This window comes from Parambassis ranga, chromosome 17 (genome assembly GCF_900634625.1).
Source record: "Parambassis ranga chromosome 17, fParRan2.1, whole genome shotgun sequence".
Taxonomy (NCBI): domain Eukaryota; kingdom Metazoa; phylum Chordata; class Actinopteri; family Ambassidae; genus Parambassis; species Parambassis ranga.
The window spans coordinates 406,253-421,011 of record NC_041037.1 but is presented as its reverse complement, the minus strand read 5'-3'; positions in this window follow the sequence as shown (position 1 = coordinate 421,011).

Sequence of the window (14,759 nt, the reverse complement as noted above, 5' to 3'; positions counted from 1 at the left end):
CAAGTTTGCAATCTTTGATTTTCACAGTGAAAAGGAAAGAGGACAGAAGTGAACGGAACATCTGAAGAACCTGCAGCACAGAAGAACTGTGACACAGAAACAACCGACACACGAAGCGCCACCATATATTAATAATGAAGTGGACATTTGACTGTATAATCAGCCAAAGAATACATTTACAGTGAATATGTTTTATATGGACACCTTGCAAAAGGCAGAGAGTTTTGAGGAAATGTGTAAAAACAAATGTGTGCAGGTAGATAACAGACAGCTTCCAGCAAAAACACAACAGGAGCACGCAGCCAACAAGACGACAACACACAAGCAAAGATCATTTTAGTTTTTATTTCAGTCTGATTATAAAAACCGCATCCACATCCTGATCCGCTGCCAAATGAGCTCCAAAAGTGTCTGAGAGGAAGCAGAGAAAGACGGGAGGAGATGGAGCTATAGATAGACGGTAAAGAGAGGGGAGATGGAGTTTTCCTGACTTTCCCAGAAGCCATCTGTCTTTGTTTGAAGAGTATGACTGCTGTCAGGCTGCTGTGATAGAGACATAAACAAACAGGAGGATCACAGCTCCTTATCTCTGCTCATTTCTCCTCCCTAACAAGACAAACACCAGCAATCCTGTCATGTTGACTGTGTGTGCTTGTGTTAGGGCAGAGGCTGTGTGTGTGTGTGTGTGTGTGTGTGTGAGGCTTGACCAGAAAGATGTACATATTTTAAGAAGCATGATGCAAATGCAGAGAAATGCAGGTACAGCTGCTGCAGACAGAGTGATGCTCTCTGTTGTAGTTTTATTTCATCTCAGGCCTGAATGCTTGAAGTTGGACACTGTGTCATCCATCAGTGGATCAATGACGTACATGATTTATATCAGAATAATCATCCATACAGCCGAAACGACCAAAAGACCAAAAACTGTGTTTGTATCAGGATGTAAACATCGTTATTTCTGCTGTAAACGTTGACATTTTAAACATGGATTTATGAGGATTGACTCACTTATGGAGGCAGCCCCTAGAGGCCATGAGGGGAACTGCAGTTTTCGACACTTTCACAATGGTTTGTGTGTTCAGGCTCTTCAAGTCAATGTGCGTGGTCCCAGAAGATGTGCCGCAGCACATTTCAGAAGCTTTGCAAAAAGACGCATGCTGAGTCTGTTTCGGTCAATCTGCACCAACCAGATGAGCTGAGCAGGCAGGAAGTCGGACACCGGCATGGCAGAGAGAACCTGCTGGAGTTTCAAAATAAAACCCCCACTTCCAGCAGCTTCTACAAACATATTCCAGGCTTATTTAATGGCTGCAGTCCAGCACATGCACTAAATGGTTTTCATGTGAAGTCAGTGGTTCAGGGAGTCAGACCCTGCCTGGGACTAAGACATGTTTCAAAGATTTAGAATCCTTCCATGGTCTCTGAGTACGAGCAAGTCCCAGCCCATGTTACACCCTGACTATGTGTCCCACCTGCTGGATCTTCTCATTCCATCACATGCTGCTGCTGCTTCACATACCTGAAGGGTCTGAATGCAGCTGTCCAGGTGACAGAAGCAGCAGGCTGAGCTGATACAAGCAAACATTATGTTGATGACCAAACCAAGACGAATGTAACAGGTTCGTCTGCTTTAAAGCCTCATACAGACACGTAAGCCTGTGTAAAGTCTGATGAAGGCTGATGAGTTCTTCCACAGCCAAATGTGAATATCATTACTTTGACCTTTTTTTGTGCAGACCGGCACAAAAAAAGTTAAAAAAAAATGTAAATCCTGATTATCAACTATGAGTCAAAGAATGGAAGATTAGATTAGGAACATTTCCAGTGGTTTGTTCATACAATATCAAAGTACATTGATTCATTTATCAATTAGTAAAGCTCACATCCATCATATAACCGCATGCTGCATACAGCAGCATTAAGACTTCCACCTTCACAATTCATATTATGACATATTTCTGTCTTGATGTCCACAGCAGATCGTTGTTATTGTGTTACGATGATGCTCTGTTCTCCAAGCACAGTCATATCTACCAGCATGTTATAAAAGAAGCCGAGCACATCAGGCTTTATTAAGAGTGTGCATGTAAGCACCTGTGTGTGTGTCTATATAAAGTCAAATATAATGAGACCTCACTCAGGTCTGCTCGCTCACTGTAAAAGCGTACAGAGAGAAGCCCACATCTGCAATTCAAATGAGCAATTCACTGATTAGTGAACGGAGCCGAAAGGTCTTCATACAGTCAAGTAATGACTCAAATGCAATTTCCATTCAATCAATGTTTTTATTTATAATGAGCGATATGGAACTCGGCAGCAAAGCAGGGAACTTTGTGCAAATGCTCTCATAAGCAAACACACACACATTTTGCTCTGAGAGTGAGATAATTGGGGAGATATGGGGGAAAAAATGTCTTTCACTGTCGAGTCTAATTAGGGAGAGAACATTTTCATAGCTGCCAAACAACAGCAGACAAACTAAAGGTGCCCTATAAAGCATCTGTGACTTCATTATAGTGTGACGGTTCATGTGTGGCTGCGGCAGAGGAAGCACCGTGACAACCCGGAGATCATGGCTGCAGATGGAAAAGTTCTTTCTTTTTTTTTACAGATGTAAAGGTGTGAAAGGCGACGCCGAGGAACAGCGAGCCAGATCAATACGCTCGCTTCCATCTCTTATAGGACGGCAGCCTGCCTGAGTTTTGATGAAGCGCCCGAGGTCAAAGGTCGCCACTGGCATTGATCACTAACAGCTGAAGATCAGCAGCAGAGAGCCTTGCTGTTAGATCAGTGATAGATTTCTAAAAAAAGACATGATTTATGGAGGACATTTTTCTCTTCAGAGGCTTCAAGCTAAATGACTCGGTGGCTGGCTACGCCTCCATCCATCTGAGGATGCAGCAGGAAGCAGATATTTCACACCTTGATGTTCCCCTGTTACAGGAAGAGTTTCCATCACGCTGCTTCTGCTGGTCTCCTTTAATATAATGCTCATATGAGGTGCAGGACACTTCCACAATAAATACTCAGAAAATAGGTTTGCATTGACTTTAGTGGGGGCGCTGAGACAAAAACCTGCAAGCACCAGGGAACAGGTTCCTCACATCTGTCCACGGTGTCACAAAATCATGTAGATTAGATAATATCAGTCACATAAAACTGATGTCCTGTTGCCACTAGGTGGCGCTACAGATTTGTACCAATTTTACATCGATCCTGTCTCATTGTTCATAAACTCCCTGAAAACATGATGCCTTGGGCCCAAAGAATTCAGATGGATAAATGAAGGTATGAACTGAACGGTAACAACGGGGCTCAGACTTGAAGACAATGCGAAAGGTGCAGTTCACGCTGCAGCCTCTAGGGGCTGGCTGCAAAAGCGAGTCAATCCCCATAGGTCAAAAAAACATTCTGGTGTCAGTTTCCTAGTATCAGCTCTTTTTAAAAAATATATCTCCCTCGTTTTAATTATATTATGACTTAAAATTATGCGTAATTGTGGGAGTGGCCACTTTGAGTGACAGGCGGCTGTGTGAGCTTCCTGCTTCCACTCTTTGTCCGTATTTGGAGTGTTGACAGACTGACTCTGCCAACATGGCGACCTCAAACCTAACATGTGACGTCATGAAGGTTTTGTCCACTGTTTGTACTTCACTGTATGAACCCATCCCTCTGAACACTGATACAAAGTTTATCTGGAGTTCTGACCGCTGAGCTGTCCGTCAATACTGTGACGAAGCTTCACTTCCACAGCTAAGAGCAGCCGAGGTGAGGGAACCTGAGCGGATTTATTCACTCCTCTGTCCAACACGTCAGCAGAAACATGGCCTCCCTCTCCCCACAGCTGAGGATGTGGTAGATAAACGGGAGAACTTCGACTGAAACACAGGCAGTCGAGTAAGAACAGCAGCGTGCAGAAAATCAGGAGGAATCACCAGAGCTCACACCTCAGTTCATTAGACGGAGCGGGAGTCGTTTCCTTCCTATCAAAGACTGAGACAGTCAGGATTCAATGTGAAGAGAAAGACAGCAGCTCGGGGAGAGTTTTATTTTTGGATGAGTCCAAATTCAACCTACACTACCAGGATCTGGGCTGCGTGGGAGAACATGCATTTATTGATGGAATCATGAACTCTGAAGAAACTATTCTGGCTGCAACGTGCAGAAATTAACCAAGAAAGTCAAATCAAACTTTCTGCAGAAGCATCAGACCATTATTCAGCCACATCCAGAGCGAGCGTCCTGTCAGCCCGCGGAGGCAGATGAGCTGAACAGACCGGAGGACATGTGAGCCAAGCGGTGGAGCGAGAGCAGCATACACTGTATATAAAGATGGATGGCATGACAGCCCCCCAACCCTAAAGGTGGGGGGGTAGGTAGGTTTTAAACCCAGTACTAGTCCTCAAATACATTTTTCTGGTTTATTGCCTTTTAGCTAGTTTTTATCCCAATGATTTGTGTTCAAATACCAAATTTTGATCTGCATAACATCACAATCAGCAGCCAAGCTACGGGCTCAATGTGGAGATGGGTCCACACCTCTGCTGCCCAGACAGCGTCTCTTTCCAACATGGCGGCGCCCATAAGTGAGATAGGCAGGCAGCTTGATTTAATTCGAGACAGCGCCCCCCCTGCACTTTGATATCTTTTAAATGGGTGAGTTAAATAGAATTTTAAACCTTAAACGAAAAACGTATTTCTATTGAGGAGATCTGTGGGGAATGACTCACTTTTGGAGGCAGCCTCAAGTGGACATTTGAGGTACTGCGCTTCCGTGTTACCCCTGGAAGTTGCTTCTTGATTTCTAAGAGGGAAAATGAAAACAACTTCATAATGAGCTGTCAAGTTGAACTCTCTCTCTCTCTCTCTCTCTCTCTCTTATTTTCAATGGTACCACATTATTTCATAAAACATCTGACAGTAACTCCCTCTGTGTCGCGCTGGAAATCACCTTCTCAGTAATGATCACACCTCCAGCCCAGTGCAGGGAGTTACTGTGAATATAAGCTTCTCTCTGGGAGGTACTAATACTCACATGAGCTTTTGTGTGTCTTTGGAGTCACAAGCAGCAGCCACACAGATGGCAAACGATGTCAGCAGTGTAAAGAGAAATTAAAACCAGGCATGAGATTCACACTAATCTAAAGGTGAGGAGGCCGACTGTACGATAATACCTGCAGACAGTGGTGAGGAGAGAGCAGCACCGTATGAGATGTGTTCATGGAGTAACACTTCTAAACAGAGAGAGATGTTAGAGGTCTGAATCAATAATCATTAGCTTCTTAATTCCTGTTTTGCAGCATCATTTAAATGTAATTGACATTGCATTGATCTTGTATTGGAGACAAATTATTGATCACGAATGTATCAATCAGTGGTTTTATGTAGGAGGATGGAAACTGATCATTTCCATAACAAACTAACTTCAGCACTGACAGCAGCAACTTCTGTAACCATGGAGGCGACTGCTGCGGCCTCAGAATGCTCAGATTAATAATTAATCATGCATAATGAGAGAACAGAGACTAAATATCCCTGATGGAAAAATGTTTGCACTTCCACACACATCAATGCTCCGTTAGGCCTCTGGATTTGACAAATTTTCACCAATGAACACTTGGTCTGCTGATCTGAATGTTTTATTTATTTATTTATTTATTTTTAATCAATCATTTTCAGGAGAAATAAATAACAGTTACTAAATAAGTTGACTTGTTGTGTGTATATATTACAGTATCATCTGCATACAGGGTTACGTTTGCATGGCTACAGAGACTTGGGAGAAATTCTAAGATCTAGGTTTACTGGTTAATAATGTCTAATATTCAGTTTATCTGAAGATTTTTATAAATTAGGAAAATGCATTATTTTACGTGTTATTTTCTCTTTTGTATTTCTCTTGTTTTTACTTTAAGATATGTTTTTAACTTATAATAATAGTATAATAATAGTAATAATAATTTATATGTTTATTTTGATTTAAACCCTCTAATTTAGGGTCATGTCTTCATATTCATATGAACGTATTTCTAATTGTATTCTCATACTGTTATCTTTTATTTATTTAACTTGTGCCGCCCCTTTAAGAGTGCTGGGGAATTATTCCACTGCTGCACTGTTTGTCCCTGCTGGCTTCCAGTAGTTTGGACTTCCTGTAGTTGTCTCCAGCCACGCTCATGCTTTCCTCCACTTCTTGCTGTATCTCAAAAGGACAAAAGGACTCTGTGAGTAAGATTAGCATCATCCTGTGATGGTGTCCTGAGTTGATTCATCTTTTGTTTGTGTTCAATTAAAGCGCGACCGATGCTAATGCCTTAGCCCGTCAATGGGTTTTTCTAAGTTATCTTAGCATAGTGCTAACCGCGACTTACCATGTGTATTGTTTGGTATAAATCGTGATTTCGTGTTTATGAGTTTTTCATTTGATTGTACAAAAAACAGATAAAACAGAGTCTGACATATCTTCATTATGTTTAATTCAGTTTTACAGATCTTAAATTATTATTATTAATTATAATTAAAACATCAAACTTACCTGAAGACTCTATGGTGTTTTAATGGGAAACGTTTAAGCTGTGTGCCATACTTTAAAATCAGCTCTATTCTTACGAAGGCAGGATATAACTTTTAAAGATTTTATAGTTTTGTATTTTTATTCTAAATTTGTATTTTTCATTTCTTTTCACTATAACTCAGTGAGGAAGTTAAAGAGTCTTCATGTTATTTCTTTCTCTTGCTTTGCTGGGTGCGTTGTGCTGTTTGATGACTCTCCCACATCTCCTGACAGTGTTTAACAGCGTAGGTCCCTCTGAGATCCAGCTCTGAAGGCAGCAGCACAACAAACAGAGCTACAGGAGGAATGAGGGCTGAGAAATTAGAACAGAACATCATACATTATTCACTTTTCCACACAGAACAAACATGCAGCTCTGCTTCAGGTGCAGCAGCCGGCTTCTGATTTTTTATTTATTTATTTTGTAACGAGCGATGGTGAAAGTGCATTAGCAGGACAGATCTGAACTCAAAATGAAGATTAATTAGACAAAGAGTCGCTGCAGGAGATGAATGAGCTCTTGATAGAATGGCTTTTGGCGTTTTTTTCCGCCTCAGCCTACTTAAAATTCAACGTCAAACGGTGCTGCTATTGGCCTATAATTACAGCATCAGTCATTATTGATCATTGTCACTTTAATAAACAGCTCTCAACATTTCCAAGAATTCGCCAGAGATAAACCACGAGGAAACAAAGCCGGCCTCGCCGCATGTATCTTCAGGAGCAGGCCGGAGCACGGCGCCGTGTGTTCTCAGGGAGAATAAAAGCGAAGCGTGATGTTGGCTCGGCCTCCAGCTTCAAGGATGCACTGCTTTTGTTTGCATTATTTTGTTGATGTGTGTGTGTGTGTGTGAAATAGCTGGGGGGAAATGTCAGTGTCATTCCATTATGTATCAAGGCGAAACACTGAAGAAATGAATTCTAGTCTTAGGAAGAAAAAACAGTGTGTGTTGTGGAACACACAGCAGTGTGTGTTTCAGGGGTTTGTCTTCACTTCTTGTTTACATCTGTCTGTAATTATTGTATCCCAACATAAAAGCAAAGCTACACAAAAGCCAACAACAACGAGCATGTGAGAGCATGTGCGCTCGCTGGATGCCTGCGTTGACAGATGTGTATTTACAGCAGGGAAATTTTTGTTATCCCGTCGCCACGGTTACGACAAAACTCGCTTGATTTTCCATCAGCCAAACCTAAATTTTCGTTTTTACTTACTGTTTACTCAGGATTAGGTTAGAATCCTGTTACAGGACTGGCCGATCATCACTAAGGCAACACAGGAAGCTGTCAGGTCAATCTTTGCAGGCCCACCTGTGGCTGTACATAGACAGAGTGCTACAGGAATGCAAAAAACAGGCAAACTGTTAGCATATTAGCATTTCCTGTTCCCTTGACATAAACAGTAAAAGCTGTGTATACAAATTAAAAGCAGGAAATGATCTGAAACCTCCTTATATAGATATATAGGATTGACTCATTTTAACAGCCTGCCTCTAGTGTACGCTCAAGGAACTGCAGTGAAATATGCATTACATTACATTGCAGTATTGGCAAAGTACTCACAAATACAGAACATCTGGAATATGCAAAGCACCCTGAGCCCTCTCTCACTGCACCTGTCCTGCAGACCTCTCTCATGAACCACATCCAGAAGACCTGATTAGAAAACCAGACCCATTTTTCAGAACAAACCGAGGAGAGACATGATTAGACAGTTCCTCTTTATGGACGTAATTGGCAGTGAGCCATCAATTAGATCAAGACGTATATATCCTGCTGCCTCTGGGCCAGTAATGGAGGAGGAGCCACGAGGCAGCAGAGGAGACAGAGACAAAGGCAGACACACAGCAGGAGATGGAGGCAGAGCCAGCGAAGCCCCGGACGTCTGATGATGCAGCTCTTTCCAGAGAAAGACACCCAGAGGTCTGCTGCTGCTTTTTAGGGGGATTTTCATGATGTGTTTTCAGTGCTGCAGACTCTAAACATCTCCAAACACAGACACATACATCCCATGTGGGTGAAAGGTCTGGATGTGGCTGGACGGTTGTTGGCCTTTCCACCTGCACATTTGAATGCTAAGCTATAACTAAGGAGCTTATGGTGTGTGGCCGAGGCTCGTTTACAGCCTCTGCTTTTATAATGGCCTCATCTTGTATTACAGCAGAGCAGCGAGAGATTCATCTGAGGGACTGCATCAAAGGAATAACAAAGGAAAAACAGATTAGCGTTGCTTTAGTTCTTTAAAATGGTGCTTGTATCAAGTTGTTATGCCTCAGCCGCCTGAGAGGCTGCATCAACCTGTCAAGGACATTTAACTTTTCATTGTTCATGTCTGGAAGCATGTAGGCAGGTGCAGAAACACACTGAGGCCACAACTGCAGTGTTTGTAGTTAGATCTGCTCCTCGGCGGCTCACTGTGACGTTACCTCCTCCTATTAGACGTGACCATTGCCTTGCATCCTGATGGTGAACCTTTGAGTCCAGATCGGGCAGCGGAGGGCCGGCTGCAGAGCGAGTAGTAGCTGGAAATAGATTGTTGCACAGTTTGAGCGAGCATCATTATCCTCCATAGCAAAACATCATCTGAGCACTGGCTTGTTTGAATTATTTCTTCGTGGCAAAGCACTTTGAGGCCTGAGACCTGACACCGCTGCACCCTTCCTGCCATCGGCCTGCTTTGAAATGCAGGGCGGCTGTGCTGCTGCGTGTACACACAGAGCGGAGACAAAAGGGCTTCTCTTTAGTGTGAGGATGGTGCTCGAGGTAAAAGGCCTCACAGGGAGTGTATGAAGGAGCGCTCAGGAGTGTGTGTGTGGTTTCAGATTGTGTCCAAACAAAATCAAATTTCATGTTTCCTCAAAAGCTTCCACGCTGTGAGCAGCCACTGAGCCCACAGGTGTCACAGCGTCACAGTGGGAAGTCTGGAAACGTGTGTGCCTAAGAAAATACATCAAAAATGAGCATGAAAGGCGATCAAATGATATTCAGGCCCTGCTGTGAGTTTGTATCAGGGCTGAATGAAGCAGGGAGCTGGAGAATTCAGGGGACGACACCTGTACTGAAAACAACACATGGAACATGTGTCGTCCCTGCAGCCAGTGGAGGGGCTGCTCCGCACCCAGCAGGATGTTTCTGGCTACTTTCTCCTGATTGTACTTCTTTGAAATCCCTTTTGAAATGGGACCACCCCTCTTTCTGAGAGGAGAGGACCTCAGCTGCAGATTCCTGGTGTCAAGGCAGGAATGTCAAGGGGCTCCGAACGAAGTCAGAACCACTCCTGACAGATTATCCAGGCGAAAGATGAACATTTAAACCATGTGGGATGTGTCCCATCATGGCAGCCAAGAAGACGGTGGAGAAACTTCATTGTGTGTTCATTAAAGTCCTTTGAAGGGGGTTAGCATCGCTGCATTTGGAGCTAGCACTGTGAGCAGTAGATTTTAAAACGATAATATGAACCAAGCAAAAAGTCTTCATCTGTCCCTGTTCTGCTGGGGTTTTGTCTTCATCAGAGGAGAATGACAGGAATTAGGTGAACACGCCTCAGTGAGAGTCATGTGACGCTGTCATCGCCCTCACAGACAGACTTGCAGCTAAACAAACACCAGGTGAGTTTGGCTGATGTATTTGCTCAGACATGTGACAGCCGAGGACTTTCTGTCACTCTTGTGACATTTGTTATTGTCAGCCAGCCGATGACACACCCGGCATTATCAGCTAGAACTACGAGCTTGGTGCAGGTGTGTGTGGTGTTTCCTGGGGAATTCACACATTGAAGAAGAAACCCACACTTATTATGACGAGAGAAGAACCGAATCTTTCTGCAGCTCTATAATAAGCACAGCCTGTGAATGATGGAAGGAAGCAATGATTGTTTCTGGCCAGATGCCAGTGAATACAGGGCTTTATGGAGAAGTGGACTGGCAGTTAAAAGACCAAAATAAAGGATTTGTGGAATTAATTGGATTGGCAAAGCTTCAGTGGGGGCTCTGTGAAGAGCTGGTCTTCAATCTGTCTCCTCAGTAAACAGTGACCACTTACATGAAACAAAAAGTTAATGCACACAAGTGACACTTCTCGCATTCGGAGGGTGTGCTGTGTAACTTTTTGCTGCTTTGGTGCTACGGTGTAATGCAAAACTTTGACTTCCTTCATCTGATGTATACAGGTGGATGTTACACCACCCATTGGGCCACAATATATTTCTCTTGAGTGCAGCCATGTTGAAAAAAAACACCATCTTGGAACTAGGGTCTGTGCAGTAAAGATCGAGCGGAGAACCCGCGTCGTCCAGCACAGGCCCCCCTTAACATTTTGTACAGCTGAGCTGCTCCATTAGCCGCTAACCTCGACGTTACCTCCTTCTTTTTAAAGCCGACAGTCACCAATTAAATACATTTTAAAATGAGCATTTTAACACAGGTACATGTGATTAAACACTAGCTAGCAAGCTGGGTTTATGAGCTATACTGCAGCCAGCCACCAGGGGGCGATCCAGATGTTGTGCAGCTATCATGGTCTCCATCTTTATATACACTCTATGGTGTAAACATCAGCAAAACCAGCCGTCAGTTTAGAGTAAAGACCATTAGATTCTTCTTAAATTACAATTTAACAACATTTAAAACATCTTAAATTATTAGGTTATTTTATCAATTTTAATATTAAGAGGCACAAAGACACTAAACAGACTCACCTGGAAATTTTCTGCTTTCCCAGTTTTCTAAGTGTATCTATCTTGAGTCACATATTTTCTGGAGCCCCTAGAGGCTGCAGGGTGAACTGCAGTTTTAGTTTTTAGACAGCTGAGGACATCGATCATTTTCAAACAGGATTTAGAAGAATGATTACTAATAAATTATCATTACAAAGAGCCTGCCTGAAAAATAAAAGAACAATCTTTCTTCTGCTCCTAGTCAAGGAGGAATTAACCCTTACAGAAACATATTGCATAATAGCATTAAGAAGTAATGTATAGAATGTGACCTGGTGTCTCACAGGCTGTTCAGTCTCCTCACAGCTCCCCTCCTGGGTAAACTGCAGACATCACCTCTGGAGTCTTGCATAACTCTGACTCTCTCACCTCACCCTGATTCATCACCAGGCTTCTCCGTGATCCCTATCACAAATAACTAGCCCCTTATCAGTCAAGAAACCCGTCTCACCGAATCCACCCCCACACCCCCTTTTCTTCTATATGCGCCACTCGCGCGGAAAGGAATTCCAATAAGATGGCGTAAATCAAGGCTAACGCAGAGTCAACAGCGGCCTGGCGGTGGGCCTGAAAGCAGGGCCGTGTCATGAAGCGGCGCTTGTAACAGGAGTTATTTGATTTGGCTGGGTAGGCACCACCAGTATGGATATGTTCAACATTCTTTAGCTAATGGTCCGTGTTACGACTGGTCTGCACTCCGAGGGAGTGGATCAAGAAACACTTCGGTCCAGCCTGAGTCGACACAAACACACATGCTAACACACTTAGATACATGCTCCACTGTTTTTATATTAGCTACTGCTGCTTTTCCCACATTATTCCAGATGACAGTGGATTTGTTTGTGTAGAGCTGTGATCAGATTGTGTCGCAGGGCGTATTCTGGAACCCACGCTGTGTAAACAAGAGATCTTTCTGATGATATTAAAGGTTAATATGAGCGATGACAGATGTTCACGTCTGGCAGAACAGCACAGGTTCCTCCCTCATTTTCTCTTATGTAACATTAAAGGTCGGGTAGGAGATTTCACTCTGATGCACTTTGTGTTAAATCAGTGTAACTTCTCTTTACAATCCGATAGCAACCGATTAGTTCGGCAGTTTCACATTAAAACGAAGAATATGAATCATCTGAAGCTATAAAACATAAAAACATCATCAATCCTCCGGGTGGACCCTGTAGGAGTATTGGCTGGTTGTCACTCTCTTCCTGCTCTGTGCACCAGAGAGGTACGTGCATGATGGCCGAAGTCACAGACTGGTTGGAGGCGTGGCTTCAGGGTGAGCTCCGAGAGAACGTGGCGTGTGTTTACTTTAAATCTACTTTAAATCTGGCTGACTCTCACTGAGTTTTAAAATCTCCTACCCTACCTTTAAAGCTCGTTCATCACTGTATTACCTGATTGTCATATATGTATGTTATTTTTTTTACTACTTTTAAATTTTAGCATTATTTGGTTGATCTGCAGCTAGACACCGAGGTCCTCTTCACTGCTGTTGTAAGATTGCTGAGCTCATGAAACAGGTGACTCACACACATTATACACATCAGCTGAACCTTGGCAGCCCAGGGGGCAGGTATTAAAAGTGCTTGATTGGCGACACACACACACAGAGACAGTAACAACTCTCACTGCATGGCATGCCAGCACAGTTTGCACAAGAGAGGCTCAACGTGTGTCAGTGAAACGGTTGCTAATGCAGCTGCTACCTGGCTAAATGCAGATTAGTCTGTTAGCATTGTCGGTGTTATAGCTAGCCAATTTACAGCATCCATCCACTACTAAGCTAGTTAGCGTCCTTACTCTAAGCAGCATGTTCTTAAAGTAAATACATTTTAAATGTGTTTAATCTGTCCATATCAACAAATAGAAATATATTCTGCATCATTTTGATGAAAATGTACGTGGACCGACAGAAAAAAAACACATTTCCCTTTAAGTGATTTCTCCTAATGTTTCCTTTAATCTGAGAGGACGGGCTGCTGTAACCACTCAATCCAAACTTCAAGCCTCTCAGACCTCCTGTACAAGCACCACTCCAGCTTATTTCTTTGTATTGCGTGTCTGCCAACAACAATCTAACTAGCTGTCACTTCCAGACTTCATCCATTACTGTTGCAGCTCTTCGGCAGTGTTGGACGGATTCCCCGTGTCCCACACTGTCAGCCTGAGCGCAGGCTCTGGCAGCTGGCCGGCATCACTCACTCAGCGCGGAGGTTTGTGAAACACACCCGTGCTGTTTTTTTTTCTTCACACAGAGTTTGCACAGAACTATCATACATCATTTCAACGAGTCTTTCAGCGCTGGCAGGGCAGAGCCGCCGCGCCACCCAGCGCTCGCTCTCAGTTGATATAATGACACTATTTGGACAACAGCTCCAGAGCACACTTCACCGGGCGACACCGGTGTTAACAGGCACCGATCAATAAAAGTTCATTTGCATAAAACACACTCATGAGAAACTGCTATCATTTAGAACGTGAGTGCAGAGACAAAGGTTAGAGCTGCTGCTGTCCTGTGTGTTACTGTGTTGATGCTGCGTTACATTCTTAGTTCTCATGTTGTGTAAGTTTATTTGTATATTCTTGGTTATTTCCATTCATCCATCCATCTATCCATCCATCCATCCATCCATCTATCCATCCATCATCCATCCATCCATCCATCCATCCATCCATCTATCCATCCATCCATCCATCCATCCATCCATCCATCCATCTATCCATCCATCCATCCATCTATCCATCCATCCATCTATCCATCCATCCATCCATCCATCCATCCATCCATCTATCCATCCATCCATCTATCCATCCATCCATCCATCCATCCATCCATCCATCTATCCATCCATCCATCTATCCATCCATCCATCCATCCATCTATCCATCCATCCATCTATCCATCCATCCATCCATCCATCCATCCATCCATCTATCCATCCATCCATCTATCCATCCATCCATCCATCCATCTATCCATCCATCCATCCATCCATCCATCCATCCATCCATCTATCCATCTATCCATCCATCCATCCATCCATCCATCCATCTATCCATCCATCCATCCATCATCCGACCCCACTTTGTCCTGCAGTGCAGGGTCACGGGTGACGCATGGTCATTGTTGTATAATGAGGTCAAAGGTTACAGTAAGAGGTTCTTTGCACTCCAGTTTTCACACGTTATCTGGGTTGATTTGAAGTATTAACAGCATTGTTTAGATTTAAGTGACCATGGTTACAGCTTTTAAAAGATTATTTCTGCTATAGCCAAAAGGGAACCAATATGTTGAGTTTAGCCAATCAGGCTCAAGCCTTACCACACATTTGTTTCAGTACATTCAGATATGTAACAGCCGATAAGAAGATGTCATGTCATTGTGCTGGTCAGCCCTGTCTTTGGAGTTGATGTACTGCCGGTCCCAAAGCCAGACTTTTAACAGGCCTCTTAACAAATTCCACCAACAGTCCTGCTACATCTTCAACC